Source organism: Protopterus annectens, chromosome 3.part0 (assembly GCF_019279795.1).
Source record: "Protopterus annectens isolate FY-2018-M chromosome 3.part0, PAN1.0, whole genome shotgun sequence".
NCBI classification, from domain to species: domain Eukaryota; kingdom Metazoa; phylum Chordata; order Ceratodontiformes; family Protopteridae; genus Protopterus; species Protopterus annectens.
The window spans coordinates 839,061,700-839,078,520 of record NC_056731.1 but is presented as its reverse complement, the minus strand read 5'-3'; positions in this window follow the sequence as shown (position 1 = coordinate 839,078,520).

The window sequence follows — 16,821 nt, the reverse complement described above, 5'->3', positions numbered from 1 at the left end:
GAGCTTAAATGGAGCTTTAATGATTAAATGTGTTTATTTCATTGTCAGACACATTTACAAAATAAACACCATTGCTATGTTTTGAACCCAAGCCCCTCACACCTACAGCAAACTGGATTAACCAGCAACACCATGCAGATCTTAATTAAAACAGGTGTTTTCAGCAAAACATAGTGATTGCGACTTATTGGGTATGTCTCAGTGGAGCTGTGCACAATGCCGCACTTTGCAAACTGGAATAAAATTTAAAGAGAAAATGGGAGTATACCTTGGACTCTGGTGCAATAATACACCACTAGACAGCCACAGACATAATAATGGATGTAAGGGAGGCCTGTGATAGCAGGTAAATGTGCCCTTTTAAAAGCAACATGTTGAAACCACCTGCTAAGGCATCAATGGCAGAGTACATGTTCAACTGGAACCCTGGTTCAGAAATACAGCCATAGAAAGCCATGCACATACTGATGGATGTATTCAATGTGTGTCACAGGCTGTATGTCTGAACATATACCCTGCAAATATACCTGATGCAGCAGTAGCTCAGTCTGTTAAATGCCTTGCATGCAGTACATTTTGCCACACACAGTCCTGGGTTCAAATCCAGTTTTGTATTTCAGTTCAAATACATTATTGTGAAGACAAGTTGTGCAGTCTTTATTCGCACAGCTTACTGCTAATTAATGAACTGCTATCCAGTTCTGCAAGTCAAAGGCTGCAAGTAGGGACACACACTGCACATATCCATATAGTCTAACTATATGTCACCTACTACTCTGTTATTGGCACTATTGCAAAACAGATGTAGCTTAATCACATGCCTCGATTGCACTGTAAAGGGTACCCTTACCCTGGCTCTGCCATAATGACAAGGCTGCCACAGTTACACTTACAGCTTGTTGGCCTCCAAAGTGTTCACACTTCCCCTATGTGTTCCAGGCTGCAGCAGCAGCTGCAGCCTGTAGCACACGCAGCTGTATGTAAAGGTAGTTATTACAGACCTACCATACCTTCCAACCCCCTAGAACAAGGAATCTGGAGACTGCCATACATAATGGGAGACAAAGGCCCAGAGATAGGGACATGTTTAACAGTTTGCTCCTACAAAGATAGTAAGTTGATAGAATGACAGCTGTTGCATTAGCAGGCATATTCTGATGGGTATGAAGCCTGACACTCAAATGTCTGTCTTTTATTACTGACCTCAACCCACAATGTGTGCCAGTGAACTGCCAGATGATCACAATGTCATGGGACACTGACCACACATATGAGTTGAAACTGTGGACATACTGCATAAATCTCTACAGTTGACAGTTATGGTACCTACCCTCTGTAATGCTGTAGTCTACACACCTCAGTAATGTCCATCTTAACTAAGAAAGTGGCCCAGGTCTACATGAAGGCCTTATATATTGCACTGTCATGACGTGCAATTCAGCTGTTTTGTCTTCAATTAGCAAATCTGATACACAACCTAGTGCACTAATTACCTTGCTAATGAGCAGTACCTTCAAAAGGCAGCCAGCTGGTTATGGGGAACAGGTCTGTATGAGACTTCACTCACACAGAGAGCATATTTTCAAAAGATTACCAGAAGCAAAGCTTAATAAAGGAGTACTTCACTCCACCAGGTATGTGATAGATTTCTCCATATAACAGGATGCAGATGGAAGGAAGGACATATGGAGTATAAGGATTACAGCAGTAAGCCTGTCTTAGATCTATGATGATGGCATGTCACTGATACTCTGCTGTCCTACACCTACAGACATGCCTCTCATCTGTCCAGGATTTTCACTGACATCTTAGGTCTATCCCTGTTAATCCCTCAAACAATGGTTCGCTGTCATAGGAAAGCTAGTGGATTAAATGCAATACATAATGACAAAAGTAAGTGTGTACACTACTGTAACATCAAACGATGTACTGTAAGACACCCCCTCTCAGTCTGTTAATGTCTCACATAAATAGTTCTAACATTTTAACAATGTTCCTGAATGTCGCTGATGTACTCTGGCTAAGTCGATGATTCTGTTGATATTTGTCCCTGTTTGGTTGAGAGCTATGCCTAACACCTGTCAACATCTTACAGCAAAAAATTAGGACAGAGCCATACTTAATGGAGGGACAAAGGCCCAAACCTAGTGACACTGTTTAAATATTGCCTGCACAAAGCAAGAAAGTAAATAGAATAACAGATATTGCAGTAGCATAACTGTGTTCTGAAGGGTATGACATCTAAAACTCAGATGTCTGTCTTTATTCTCTGACAGCAACCATCAATGATTGGCCAACCATTTGTCAAAGTCCACACTTTTGTGTGAAAATGACCAAAACTATGAGGCAAGCATCTTGAAGTTCTGCAAACATCTGTATAGTTGAGAGGTATGATGCCTACAGGGAACATATACTACAGCAGGTTTGCATTTTTCTGTCATTGTGGCACACTAGTGTTGCTGGACTGTCTCCATACAGTGGTTGTAACAGCACACTGCTATTTGTCTGGCAGTGGCTGTATGACATATTAGTGGGAATTTTCCCATAGGGGACACACCACAGTAGACTGCAGTGCTATGTGTAGGAACATACAGCAGAATCTGTCACTGCACCCAGGGACATGCCCCAGTATTGCTTCTATCTTGGTGGTATCCACACATGTAGTGTGCTGCCAGACTGTTGGGTATGTGTGATGGAGCAGTGGATAGTGCTGGGCATTATGGGTATGCTGGATCTGTACATTGTGGATGTCCATGTATCTGGTCCTTTAATGTGTTCTCCTTTGTTGTCTTTCAGGAACCCTGTACCACAGAAGACATGCCCCCTTGTCAGATGCAGAGAATGACATAATAGTCAATGGACTGAGACAGCAACATCAGATCTTGTTGTCCAGGGAGAGACATAATCAAGAACAGTGGGCAGCATTGTGGGCAGACCTTGTAAGGGATGTCAATCTGATTGGCCAACAGGACAGGAACAATGAGCAGGTCCAACACCTGGCCACGATGCACGACATAGGGCATCTGATGTTGCCAGGGATCATGCCACCACTGATGGAAGGCCTGTGACAGAACAGCCACTCTTAGCCACAGAGGGATTTCTGGCAAACCTAGGAACACATGACAGCTCCCAGGCACCCTACGCATCGTGGAGGTGGTGTAACAGTGTCCACAGCAGAGTAGCATCCAGGTAAGCCTACTGTGTTCAACAGAGTAATACTGTAGTAGTCATTGTGGCAGGCTGTACATACCTGTACAAAGGTGTCAGGTCTATATGCATTGGGGGGGTTATGGTTTATGCTTAGTCGTACACACATATACAGAATGTCAGCAATACAACCAGTATCACAAAAGCTACTGTACATGTGGATATATGTACATATTACCTTGTAGTGCTGCAACATTTGGTGGTGCTGATAATACCTTTCCATCATCTTTTCAAAGGGGTGCCAGGTGTAACCCAAGTCCATGGTCCTGTACTGGGTAATTCTGATACTGTTTTTTATGGATTATATGTACCCAATGAAAGTTAAGGGCTGCCATATTGCTCTATGTACACATGTTCTGTTTAGCCAGAGTAGTATAGTTGTATGTACCATTCTGGAACAGTTAACTATGGTTCATAGACTGGGTAATAACAGGTGTGTATTTGAACAACCATCAACATGTTTGTACTTATGAGTGGCTACACAGCCTGGTATACATGAAGCAATTACTCCAAGATTCCTGTTCAAACACAAAAGGGAGATGGTACATACTTGAGGCAGTGACACTAGCACTGGCATATCATTCTCAGTATAGATGTACTGGGTTTTATGTGTAGTTCTATCACATATAGTGTCATATTGCATATCTTACAGGTAGGTTGTACTCACGACTTTAACTAGATGTGGCTGAAGTGCAGGTTATAAAGGGCTTGACTTTTCTGTGTATGTTGTTGTGAGGTTGTCTGTTGTGCATGGGAGTGAAGATAAGATGGTGTGAGACTGGAAATGCAGTTGTGGATCCACATTTGTATGAATCTGTGTGGATTACCATACATAAAAGTGCAGGTAGTAATGTACTGCTTTTGTCTTGGTTTTTACAGGTGATGGGGGGGGGGGGTTGGAGTCTGTCCCGCCCTCACAATCTGATGTCTGTGTCTCATCAGACTCTGATGATGATGGTGGCCATAGTGAGGCACAAGTGTGGTTGTTGGGGACTGAATCTATCCCAGAGGTTGGCATCTGTCTTCTGCCACCATAGACAATGCACACAGTCAGTATGCCAACACATACCCAGCCCCCAGAGGCCACAAATATTTGGACAGTCCAAGGGTGGCGGCATTGAACAAGACAGTATGGCAACCATGGTTTCAATGAGTGTAGACACTGGCCATAGCCAGAGAGCTATTGAGGTCCCACACAGGCAGACTGGCAGGGGCACTTGTTGGAGGACTGCTGTCCATCCACCACTTGTTTCAGGTGTCACATAACGGGTCATTTGGCGCATGTTTTGGGCCATCATGGAGGCACAGGCATGTTCTGAACACAACACCAGATGAATGCTTATGGTTATGGATGCAGTACAGTCTGAGATCCATGACTGCATCCACCACATTGAGGACACCCTGGATGCAGTGGACAGATGGTGGGCTGAGACAGTGTCTGACCTGGACTGCACATCGTCTGTGCTGGAACATCTGGTTGGAGTTGGGCATCAGACATGTGAACATAAGTCAGCAACACCATCTGCTGAGTGTCCAAGTGGCTGTGCATAGTCATGATCCCATAGTGGCAGTTCCTCCAGTTCTACAGAGGGAAGTGTGCTGTCCACACCATGATGTGACAGGCCATGAGCAATTGGTCCTGAGTGGTCCCGTGAGGGACACAGCTCCAGCAGACAGCAGTCATGATCAGGTACTAGCACCGCATCTGACTTTGGGCATGGTGGTGCCAGTGGTACTCCTGGCAGAGCCAGTTCCCATGTTCATGGCTGGAGATGGTGAACTGTCCACTCTACCATGTATGGTCCACAGCTGTCCAACATACACACATGTAGGGCTAGCACTGGGCTTGACTGTGTACATGCACACACTCAGACACCATTGTCACATGCAGATCACCAACAAACACACATGGCACTTCTCCATGGTCCATCTAAACCACACCCCTTCCTGACTCACACACATGCTGTCAATTGTGTGGCACAGCCTAAGTTTCTGGCACCCCCAAACTACACCCTGTGCATGTGCTGATACCTGTGCCACATCCCTGCTATATGTGGCATTGATGCAGGGAAATGCTAATATGTGCCTGATGTACAGGGTGTCTATATTACTTGACATGTACTTGTGTAGTGCAGTATTGTTTTGCCATACCACTTATTGTGGGCCCCAATAGGTACTGTATGCTGGCATGTGTCATGACTACACATCACACTTTGTGTATCCTTGTTGCATGATGATGAACTGGAGGTAGTGTTACAGAATGATAGGTGTGTCATGGACCTGTGTATGTTTCTATTCCAGGAGTCTGAGGGGATAAACTCTGGACACACGATGGCAATACAGCAGCACAGAATGGCATGGCAGCACAGCAGAAATATGACATCAGCAAGGTACATATGTGTAGAACAGTCTATCAGGGACAATAGGGCAGTCAGTGTAATCATGCATACTTTGTCATAAGGTCTGCTATCCTTGCTAAGTGTCACCTGGGTTTTCTGAACTTACAAATCTAGAAGGTGTGGTGATGGAGTTGACATATCTACAAATATCCTGTGTCCAGGTCAGCCAGGTGGCAGACATCAGTTATAATTATGTAGAGGAAGGCAATTTAGGGATGGCAGCTAGTCACAGGGCCATAAAATGCATAACCATTGGCTGGATATAGTCCATACGGGCATGTCTCTAATGCTGCAAGAGGATATATTTACACACACATAGTTGGCTGATGTGAGATTAGAACCTCTCCCTTTATACTATTATACACTAGAACTTGTAGTACTTATCGTATGCGCCATAGGGTTTATCTAACATTAGGCTGTCTGCCAACGCTCTTAAGGTGGATGACATCAGCAGGCATTGTAGAGGAGAGCAATGTAGAGATTTGCAGCTAGTCACAGGGCCATAAAATGTATAACCTCTGCATGGCGATAGCCCAAACGGGAATGTCTGTAGTGCTGCAAGGGGATATATTGATTGATGTAGTGCTGCAAGGGGATATATTGATACACACACACAGCTTTGGCTAATGTGAGGTTAGAACCCAGATCTATCTGCTATTACACACTATAGCTTGTAGTACTTATCGCATGCACTACAGGTTACATCTGTTGTATATGTGATTGCAGGGACAGAATTTGTGGGGTTCGCAAAGTAGCCTTATGTTAGACAGCCTGTGTGGCTTGCAGAGTGATATTGCTTGGTACTGTTATTTTATCTAGTGGTCTAGGAGTGGCATACCTGTTAATATCCCTGCTATGTGTGTACAGTTACCAGTAAGGCCATATGTGGCTGGTTACAGTTAGCTAGGCAAACATGTGGCCAGAGACAATATGGCCTGTCTAAGGCATGCATTGAAACCACTGTACATTACAGCACCTGCTTACATGTGTCTGTGTACAAGGTGACATTCCGCAGGCACAGGTGCCTGTGGGTGAGTGGATTATGTACTGTTGCGGCCTTGGTCTGGTTCTTTCGGACAACCGTTGTGATGTGTAAGTGCAGATATCCTCAGCATTCCAAAGGTATGTCAAGGGTATGTGGGGACATTCTTACATACACACACACACACATCTACACACATATATATATATATATATATATATATATATATATATATATATATATATAACACAGGGATGTCTCTTGAAATGTTGCTGTGTGTACATTATGTAAATGGGTTAGGTAGATCTATGTAGAGAGTCTATGTATCATTGTAATTTATATAGCTATCTATATATATATATATATATATATATATATATATATATATATCGGTATCCTATGTATATGTGATACATACTGATATCTACACTAACCATGTGTCAAGGGGATAGGGACAGACAAATGTGTTTGTATGTACAGACATATTTCCGCATAGCAGGTCTTTGTGAGGAAGAGGCAACAGACTTTCCTTCAAGTTAGCTAAGTGTAGGAGCATGCCCAGTGGGACTCTCAGTACTTACAAGGTGACTCCAGGCCAGAGCTACCTGTACTCCAGTCCAGGATTTTGTGTGCTGCATACACTGGCTACTGCACCTGTTTGCACAGTCAGCACTTCCCTGAAATTGTACAAGGCATTCCCCAACTGTGTGTTGTACTTAATATGTGACTGGGGTACATAATGTAACACCACACACAGGGTGACAGTTTGCATACATCTCACTTACATGTTTTTGCAGAATGTCCAGGATTTCACCCCATATGTCTGGTCTGTTCCTGATACATTTGTGGTATTCTGGTATAATATGGTAATGCAGTCACTGAACTGTAAAAACTACTGACACATTTAAGTGATGGCCTTTACATCTTGCAGCTATTCTGTTCTGTTGCAACCTGCTGTTATACTAGTCACCTTCTAGGTTCATCAGAGCATGTGTAATGCCTGTCTGTAGTTTTGGCCCTTTGTCCCCTTGTCCCCCCTTTCTCTCTGACTTTGTCCAGCTTTCTTGCAGTAACTGATTAAAGGGTATGACACCCTGTGGGAATACCACCATACGAATACCTCACATGCAAAAGATATGGATGCTGCCAGATTCAAACCATCAACACCATCGCCTATGCTAATGTCCCTAGCACAGGGAGCCACACCAGTCACCAGACAAAGAGGTGTCATTCCTCACAACCAACAGCATACAGACATAAATTGTCACCACTGGGTTATGTGAGACATACAGCATATGGCCAGGTTTTTTGTCACGGCCTTGGAATTGGCTGGTCTGCTGATATATCATTGCAAATGTACTGTTACAGCAGTTATATGGGAACACTGATGTGTTGGGGGTGGGGGAAGAATAGCACGTGATCTTATATTGATAGACAATAGTGCAAATATCATGTGACCCTACTGTTTAACATCTCCCCTGACTGCTGTAGTGAATATTCCAACCATGAGGCCTAGTGAATATTACGGAATGCATACTACTGGACTGGGTATCTGTAGTCCCATGTGGATGTTACATCTCTCCAAATAGCCCACTATATTCATTTGCATACATGCAGCAGGTCCATACATATGATACCATATTACAGTACTCCTTACAAGCGGTGTGTAGGTGAGTGACTTACCTTGTGAATACAGCAGTTGACAGAAATGTAATTCAGGTCTGACTCTGTCTGATGCATGCAGTACACAGCCAATATATGGTTAGGTACAGGTTGTGTAGGTTTCCTGGCATCATTTTTACTATATGTATGTGAGTCAGAGTAAGGTGTCAGTCCCTACGGCCATAGGTTGTCACTGCATGTGCTATGCATTGTCTCTTGTCCAAGGCCAGGACATACTGGGCACACCTATGTCAGCCTCAGTGGCGGCTGGTGACGTCAAATCGAAGGGGGGCATCAGGAGACAGCTGAATGGGTGTGGCCAATATGAAGGGGTGTGGCCAACTAGAAAGTGGGGGAGCTATGCTCAAAACCACAAAAACTGGAACTTTAATTAAATATGCTGCCCTGGGTGCCAAACCGTCATTATGAGAGTTCAATCAAGACAATGTGAAGTGTAGAAGAAAAAAAATATTTCAGTGCATTGGCTGCATGACAATTTACTTAATATCTAGATGGAAACAAAAAGGCTGTGAGGCATGAAAAAATAAATTACTTTTTAAATATATTTACTGGAATTCCAGTCAAAAAAAAAACAAGAACAAGAAAAACAAGCAGCACTCAACTCAAACCACTTCTCCTTGCACTGCAGTTCTAATTATAATTTATATTCAGCTTTATAAAAAGTACCAAGTAACATGATAAAAGTAGCAATCTCTGTGGTACCCCCACTTGTAAAAATGTGTCTTATCCAAAAAAGACGTGCTGCCTGACAACAACTATCTACTTCATTTCATTGGGAAAACATGATCAAAGTGAAAAATGAACAGCAAACAAGAAACAAGCTCAAGATAAATTGTTTAAAGGATTACTTCACAGGTTATGGACCACACGATAGATTGGCATTCTGTTTAGTTTATGGATAAAGCCTACAAAGATGACTGCAAGTCTACAACAAAGGTAGTGAGCTTCTTAAAATACTGTAATTCTGTCCTTTATTACAAATACTGCCATATGCATTTCAATATCTAAGGCTTATACGTTATCTAGTTATGTAAGTATTCTCTGCATGGCAACAACAAAAAGGCTTTCAGTGTTGGTAATTCTTTAAGAGTAAGCTTACTTCCATCTTACAATCTCAGACAAGCTTACCTGATGGTCATGAAAGCATTGCTACTTAAACACAGAACAACAGGCACTTTCTAAATAATAAGAAACATAATCAACAGTATAAAAATATGACATAAAACCAGAACATTCTGCAAAATCAAGCAAGGACAGATGAAAAGCCACTGTAGTACTTGTGTCTACCTTGGATGGGGGGGGGGGGTTACTCTGCATAACATGCTCCTTGCCTTGCTTGGACACATCCAGAGTCACTATATGAGGGAGTGGGGTGCAACAAGTATGTCGCATCTTGAAATGTCTCTGGCTGACTGCGATGGCCCTGACACATTTGTCATACTTCTCAACCTCAAAGCAAGAAATCTGGACAAAGCCATACACAGAAGCGGGACAAAGTCCCAAAAATAAGGAAAATATTTAAAGATTGCTCTTATAAACTTTCTAATAGAATAGTAGGTCTTGCATTAGTATGAATTTTCTGAAGGGTATGAAATCTGAAACTCAAATGTCTGTCATTATTTTCTTACTTTAGTCTTTAATGATTTGCCACTAATTTGCCAGAAAACCACAATTTTAGGAAAAATGGACCAAAAATGTGATGGAAAAATATAAAATAGCCACACAATACAGCTGGGAACCTGTCAAAGGGACACTTTTTACTGTTAGCTTGAGCAGCTGACAAAATAAATGAATCTACATGCATTTCTGAAATAAAAGTAATGTATAACTGATTATTACAGTTATTTATTAATTGTAAACCCTCCACGTTTTCTTCCATGATTGCTATTTTGAGGTGGGATTATTAGAGGGAGAGCAACATTTTGAGCCAAAATCGGGGACAGTTGAGTGGTTTGGACATGCCCAATTCTATAAAGCAATTTGCATGTATCTTTCAACCTGTTAACACAGAAAATCTGGACAAGGCCAAATATATTTGGAGAACATACAAACAGTACTAAAAATTGCTCTTGTATAAACTTAATTGATAGAACAACAGGTCTTGCTTTAGCATGCATTTTTCTGAAGGTTATGAAGGTCTGAAACTCACTGTCTGTAATTATTTAGTGACTTAATTCCTAAATGATTTTCCAGAAAACCACAAATTTTATGAGGAACAAACCAAAAATAAGAAACAAAAAATCTATTAATTCTGTGAAAATCTGGACAGTTGAAAGGTATAGTTCAGCTGAGCCGGGGCTTCTGAGTTTGCCATCCTTCCCCCTCACAAAATCATGGTCGAATGGAGCCACCGCCTGCAGCCATTCCAATGTCCCATTACTTGGCTATTTCGCCCCATTCACCATAAGCACTGCAATGTGCATACTGCTTTACTTCTATGATGATTTGGATTTCATTTGAAAGTTTTATTTTGTATTTTACAGCACAAACACTAAGACATCTGCTGAACAAAGCAATGCAGTCTCACAATGAAAATAGACTTAGCATTAAAACTCTGCCCTTGAAACTCACATTCATTGAAACAGCATTGAAATACACATTCAAAGAAAATACATTTGGGTAGTATAAAGATTAACTTTGGGCTGTTTTCAAATGATAGACCCCTTGCACACAAACCACATGTTGTGCGATACACCATCCTGGTTGTATTAAATTATATTCCTTGTATAATACAGTACAGTTGTTAGAGTGTGTTTTAAATTTGTTTTGAACATTTTTGCAGTAAACAATGAAACCAAATGCATGCACCAATAATGACAAAACTGCCCAATTGAGAACATTTCCATCATAAAAAAGTCTACTCAAACATATACAATCCACCAGTATCAGTAAGCATGCACCAATAATGACAAAACTGCCCAACTGAGAACATTTCCATCATAAAAAAGTCTACTCAAACTTATACAATCCACCAGTATCAGTAAATATGCACAATCTATGCAGAAGTAAGTCATCTACATAATTCCACATTAAAGAGATTTGTAACTAATGAAGAGGTTGCTGCTAGCAAACAACTTTATATTTCATTGTTTCATCTATAAATAAAGTGCCTGTTGCCTCTGAGGAATAAATTGCCTATATTACATTAAAAAAAAAGGATAAGCTAGTAATATTGCAATAGGAAATGAATGGCAAACTGATAACAGGTTCATAGTTACTAGGTATCTTCGCCAAAGAGGACATTCTCATTACGGCAGCATCCACCCTATGTGGGAGTAGAACACACAGCCTTCTGTATCAAAAGTAAGTACACTACGTGTTGTGCTATTAACAATGCAAGCAGACTCACCATAAGCAGCACTAAACTTCTCTTCCCCTACAGCTCTCAGCTCCATGTAAAATCTACTCGATACTCAACTGTATCTCTCAACTTCACAGCACAAGAAATCTGGAAAAAGCCAAAATTTGTTGGGGGGACAAAAGCCCCAAAACCAGGGGCACATTCAACATTGTTTGTATAATCTTGGAAAGTTGCTAGAATAAAAAAAAAAAATGCTGTGTTACCACCATACACTTTACTGACCAGTCTTGAACCCAGGTCCCTGTGCAAAACACTCAGAGTAACATACCACTATGCCAAATCAGCTGTTTTGTGAAAGCGAGGAAAACTGAAACTTAAATGGCTACCATAGTGAATTCAGTTCTCACCATAGTTGTCAACCTCTTAGCACAAAACACCTGGACAAACCCAGTAATGGGTGAATACAGCCCTCAAACGTATTCAGTGAATTCAGTTCTTGCCATAGCTCTCAACCTTTGCGCAAAAAACCTGGACGAAGCCAATAATGGGGGAATACAGTCCCAAAAATAGGGATACATTTAAAATATTCATCTTATAAACTTAGAAAATTGCTAGAATAAAAGGTGTTGTGTTACTATGTACTTTCTGAAGAATATGAAGTCTGAAATTCAAATGCCTGTCAATTTTATTTATTTAACATTTGTTAACCAGGAAAGTGTGACTTGGAACAAAAAGCAATAATGTTCAGCAGAGGCCCAGGGAGAAATAATGCAAACACATGTCTTTGTAACATGGAGGGATACAAGAGCAAACCCACACAAACACAGGGAGGACATGCAGACTATATACAGAAGGCACCCCAGCCAAGAATCAAACCAGAGAACCTGTAGCTGTGAGACAACAATACTAACACTGCACCATCAAATATGTAAGGATTTAAGCATTCAGAAACCACAGATGTTATGAGGAACAGAACAGAACAAAATATGAGGCAAAATTTTCACAAATGGTGGTGGGTAGGGAATTCAGGCTTGTGTTACCTACACTCAAGGTACAGGGTTCAACCCTGATCTCTAACAACCACCAGGTTCTGTGTAGCCATCAGTATCAAGCAACTGGGGCATTACACACACACACACACACACACACACACACACACACACACACACACACACACACACACACACCTCTGTTTCCACTTAACTCTGCGATCCTATTTGTTCACAGCAGTAACACCTGATAATCCAAGGCAACCCTTCCACTTACCTCCATGATCCCGTTCACAGCAGCTATTAACTCCAGACAGCTTCAAGGCAGGCAACAACAGCTAACTTATTAAGCAGCAATGCAATAATCCTGTTCATCTCAACTCCAGGCAGCCACTATGGCACCGGGCACAATTCTGGTTTCCAGTTCCTGTTCGTTCCAACATTCAAGACTGTAGACCTTGCAGTCTGATTCCCTTCCAGTCTATGCGGTTAGCATTGCATAGACCTCTGGGAAATTAGCAGTCTCCTTCCTTCTTCCTGAATCCAGATTGGGAAGGCAGCAATCTGGATTATGTTATGTCTATGTAAGAAATCTAGGAGGAATGTACCATTGTGAGGTCACAGCTGGAGGGGGCTGCAGTCCTGCAGTCCTATATCATGAGCTGACACTAGTCAGCCTACAGGGACATCCTCAGGGGGTTATTCCTCTGAGTCCCCTTGAGGGTGTGGCTGTGGGGACCTAGGAACTGGTGGGGGGTTGTGTATCCCTTCCTTTTGCTGATCCTGCTTCAGCTGTTTCTGCAGGATCATATTGTGTAGAATGGCACATACTATGAACATCTGTGTACATGTGGCTGGAGAGTACTGCAGGGCTCCATCAGATATATCGAGGCACCAAAACTGTGACTTCAGCAGCCCAAACACATGCTCTATGATGTTCCTACTTTGTGCACGTGCCTCATTATGGCATACTTCAGTGGGTGTGTGTGCATTTCTAATAGGTGTCATCATCCACGGTTCCAGTGCATAGTCAGCATCCCCCAATAAATAGTCATGTGGGATGTCCCCCCCTGCAAACATTTGGTACAGTTGTGATGCATGACAGATATGGGAGTCGTGATAACTGGCAGGGCTGCCAGCACACACATTCATGATAATACCCTGGGCATTGCACACGACATGGCAGTTGACATAGATTCTAACCTCCTCACTGGGTGGTGCATTGATGTGTACATGAGCACAACCTATGGCACCCAGTACCTCAAGGTAGTGTGCTACATGGTAGACGTGTTGTATACTGTTGGCCCTCTTCTCAGGGTGTGTGGGGAAATAAAATGTGCTCACTGGCATGTGGTAGCATAGCATCCAGGAATTGGTGGAATACCCTGGATGCTGATGCCTGCAAAACCCCCCCATCATGTTCTCAGTTGGTCTTTGGAAAGTACCTGTAGTTAGTACCCTAAGAGCTACACATACCTTTGTTTCCACTGGGATGGGTTCACCTCTGTTGGATCTGGGTCTCAGTTGAGGGTGGCAGAGCTCAGTGAGATCTTGTAGTATGTCCGTGCCCAACCTGTAGCACTCTACAATCTCCAGGTCATGTAGCTCCTGGAAGGTTACTCTGGGCCTGAACACTCTTCTTCTTCTCAATCTAGGCCTACTGTCAGCCACAGTAGCATTGACCTCAGCATCTAGCACATACAGATGTAGCAGACCTGCAGCAGACCCTAGCATTCCTTCAGTTAAAAATCCTAAGTCTGTACTCCACTGGTGCAGAATATGGGGGTAAAATCAGATTGTAGGGTGTATGCAACCTTTATAGTGATCTGCTGTAGGTGTAGCCTGTGTGATTGGCTGCCTATGATGCATTCCACTGGCCAAGTACATCTTTACTGACTGCTAGTGGCCTTAGTTTAAGTGAAACAGGGGTCATTAGTAATTAACATACCATTGGCTTTGTCAGACAATTTTTTTTTGGACAGCCTTCATCACTCAACACTGCAGTGTGCCATGCAAACACGTGCTTGAAGGTAAACAGTGCTCAGCAGTCACTGCACACACCCCCATGAAAGGTCACACTCAGCATGGCAGCACGCTGTGCAAACACATGCAAACACGAGAGGTAAACAAAGCTTAGCAGAAAGTGTACACACACCCCTGCTCAGCAGAGTGCCATGCAAACAGGTGTCACTGAGCTCCAATGAGTTTGCAAGTCCTCAGACACCACCCCCTTGATGTTAGCTACCTCTTCTCTGAACACCAGCATGCCTACACAGATGGGATCTGCGGACATGGATAACCATTTCTGCTATTCAGTAACCCCACCTCATTTGCATTGCGATCTGTGCACACAACCTGGAAACTACAAGGTTCCAGGCCCTGCTTCATTGGCAACAGCATCATTTCACCATTACATATAGTCCATGCAGGGTCTTATAATCATTACTGTCACATACTAATAAATTTGTTTTTTACAGTCTTTTTTATTATTATTTTTTATCATAAAAGCATGTTTGCTCACTGTGGCGTGCCGAGCAAACATACCCATGTCATTAAAAAATTTAATTTATTTTAAATTATTTCCCATATGGTTTTGGACACACGGTGGATAATCTGCATATCTGCATCTGTTAATGCTATTTCTGTCCAGCTAACTATAATTTTACAGTCCCTGTTGTCTGTTTAAAATCTTGTGCATGGAATTTTTCTGTGTACACTACGGACACCAATATGGGGTCTGCAGGACTGCCTATCTGCTTGATGGATCACTCTACCTCCTTCATTTACATGCAATTCACCTGCTTATGAGGGGATTTGCATGCCACAGATACTTCCATGCCATGCATGCCACCCAGCTCTTTTTACTGGATCTCAAACCTGCTTACTTTCATGTAAGTAGTGTGCCACAATGCTTACACAGAAAAAGTCTTTGTAGGCTTTATTAAATTCCCCCCAGTGTTCAGATTCTAACAAAGCAGTCCTTCCTTGCTGGGTTTTGCATCTACCATGCATTTGAGCCCACTAGGAACTATGGTGGGATATCAGTGTTCATTACTGATAGTATTCCCTCAAAAGCCATACCTAGAGACTTCCCCGATGAACTCACAGAACTCCAGTTTACCCTAAGAAAGTCAAACTTCCAGTAGCCAACATCACCCTCTTCAGATATTTTAAGAAATCAAACCCCAGTCATACCTCTCAACTGTTCAGATGTTAACAGAATGTCCAGATTTTTGCTTTATGATTTTTTATCTGTTCCTGAATTTGTTGTTTTCTGGCAAATCACTGGGATGATCTAAGGACTAAATTCACTAAATAATGACGTACATTTGAGTTTCAAACTTCAAATCATTTAGAAAATGTATGTTAAAACAAGCCTGTTACTCCAGCAACTTTCTAAGTTTATGACAGCAATATTTAAAATCTGTCCCTATTTTTGGGCCTTTGCCCCCCATTTTGTCAGGGTATGTTCAGATTTCTTGCAATAAGAGTTTGAGAGGTATGAACTCCATTCAGTTATACAATTAAATCATATAGATCATCCCTTCTCTGGAACAGACTCCCCATTCAGAAACCCAAGCCTATTCAAATACAGTCTGGACCAATGGATGGGGAATTGCAAATTCTCTCCTGGCTTGTCACCTGTGGCCCTTTTGGACAGGGGAAGTTTGTAGATGCCCTAAGGGACAAGCATATATCCAGAATTGAGCCTGATTATTCTGCCAGTTACACAAAGGCTCTTTATGGACATCTAGTCAAATGCAATGACCTAGCAGTCCCTACAAGTACTAAATATGATGGAAGATTTAAACATAAACCACTCTTTAGGTAGTAAATGTAATAAAGTATATAACAAAAAGAAAAAAATCTTTAAATTACCAAGAAGGACCAGAATTCTCTCAGCATGAGAAAAGAATAAAGGAAGCTCACTAAGAAACTGAAGGCCACTATAAAGATCAGCAAAACATTCCATGAACTAAGGCTAGCAACTGTGGCAAAGGATAACTACAAGTCTTTCAGCTATGTCAGAAGACTAAGAAGTAATCTACAACACTACTCAAACGTTTTCCACAATAGTGCCTCCAACTCTAACCCAAAAGACTTGCCAAACGTCTCTCCTGAAGCTTCTATCTCAAATCCAATCATCTATGAGTCACTCCCCCACCTAAAATCGCAAAGAATTATGTCTTTAAGATACTCTAAAGGTCCAAAAGCACAAATTGTATAGGTGAGGATAACATAATAGGTTGTCTGATCAAC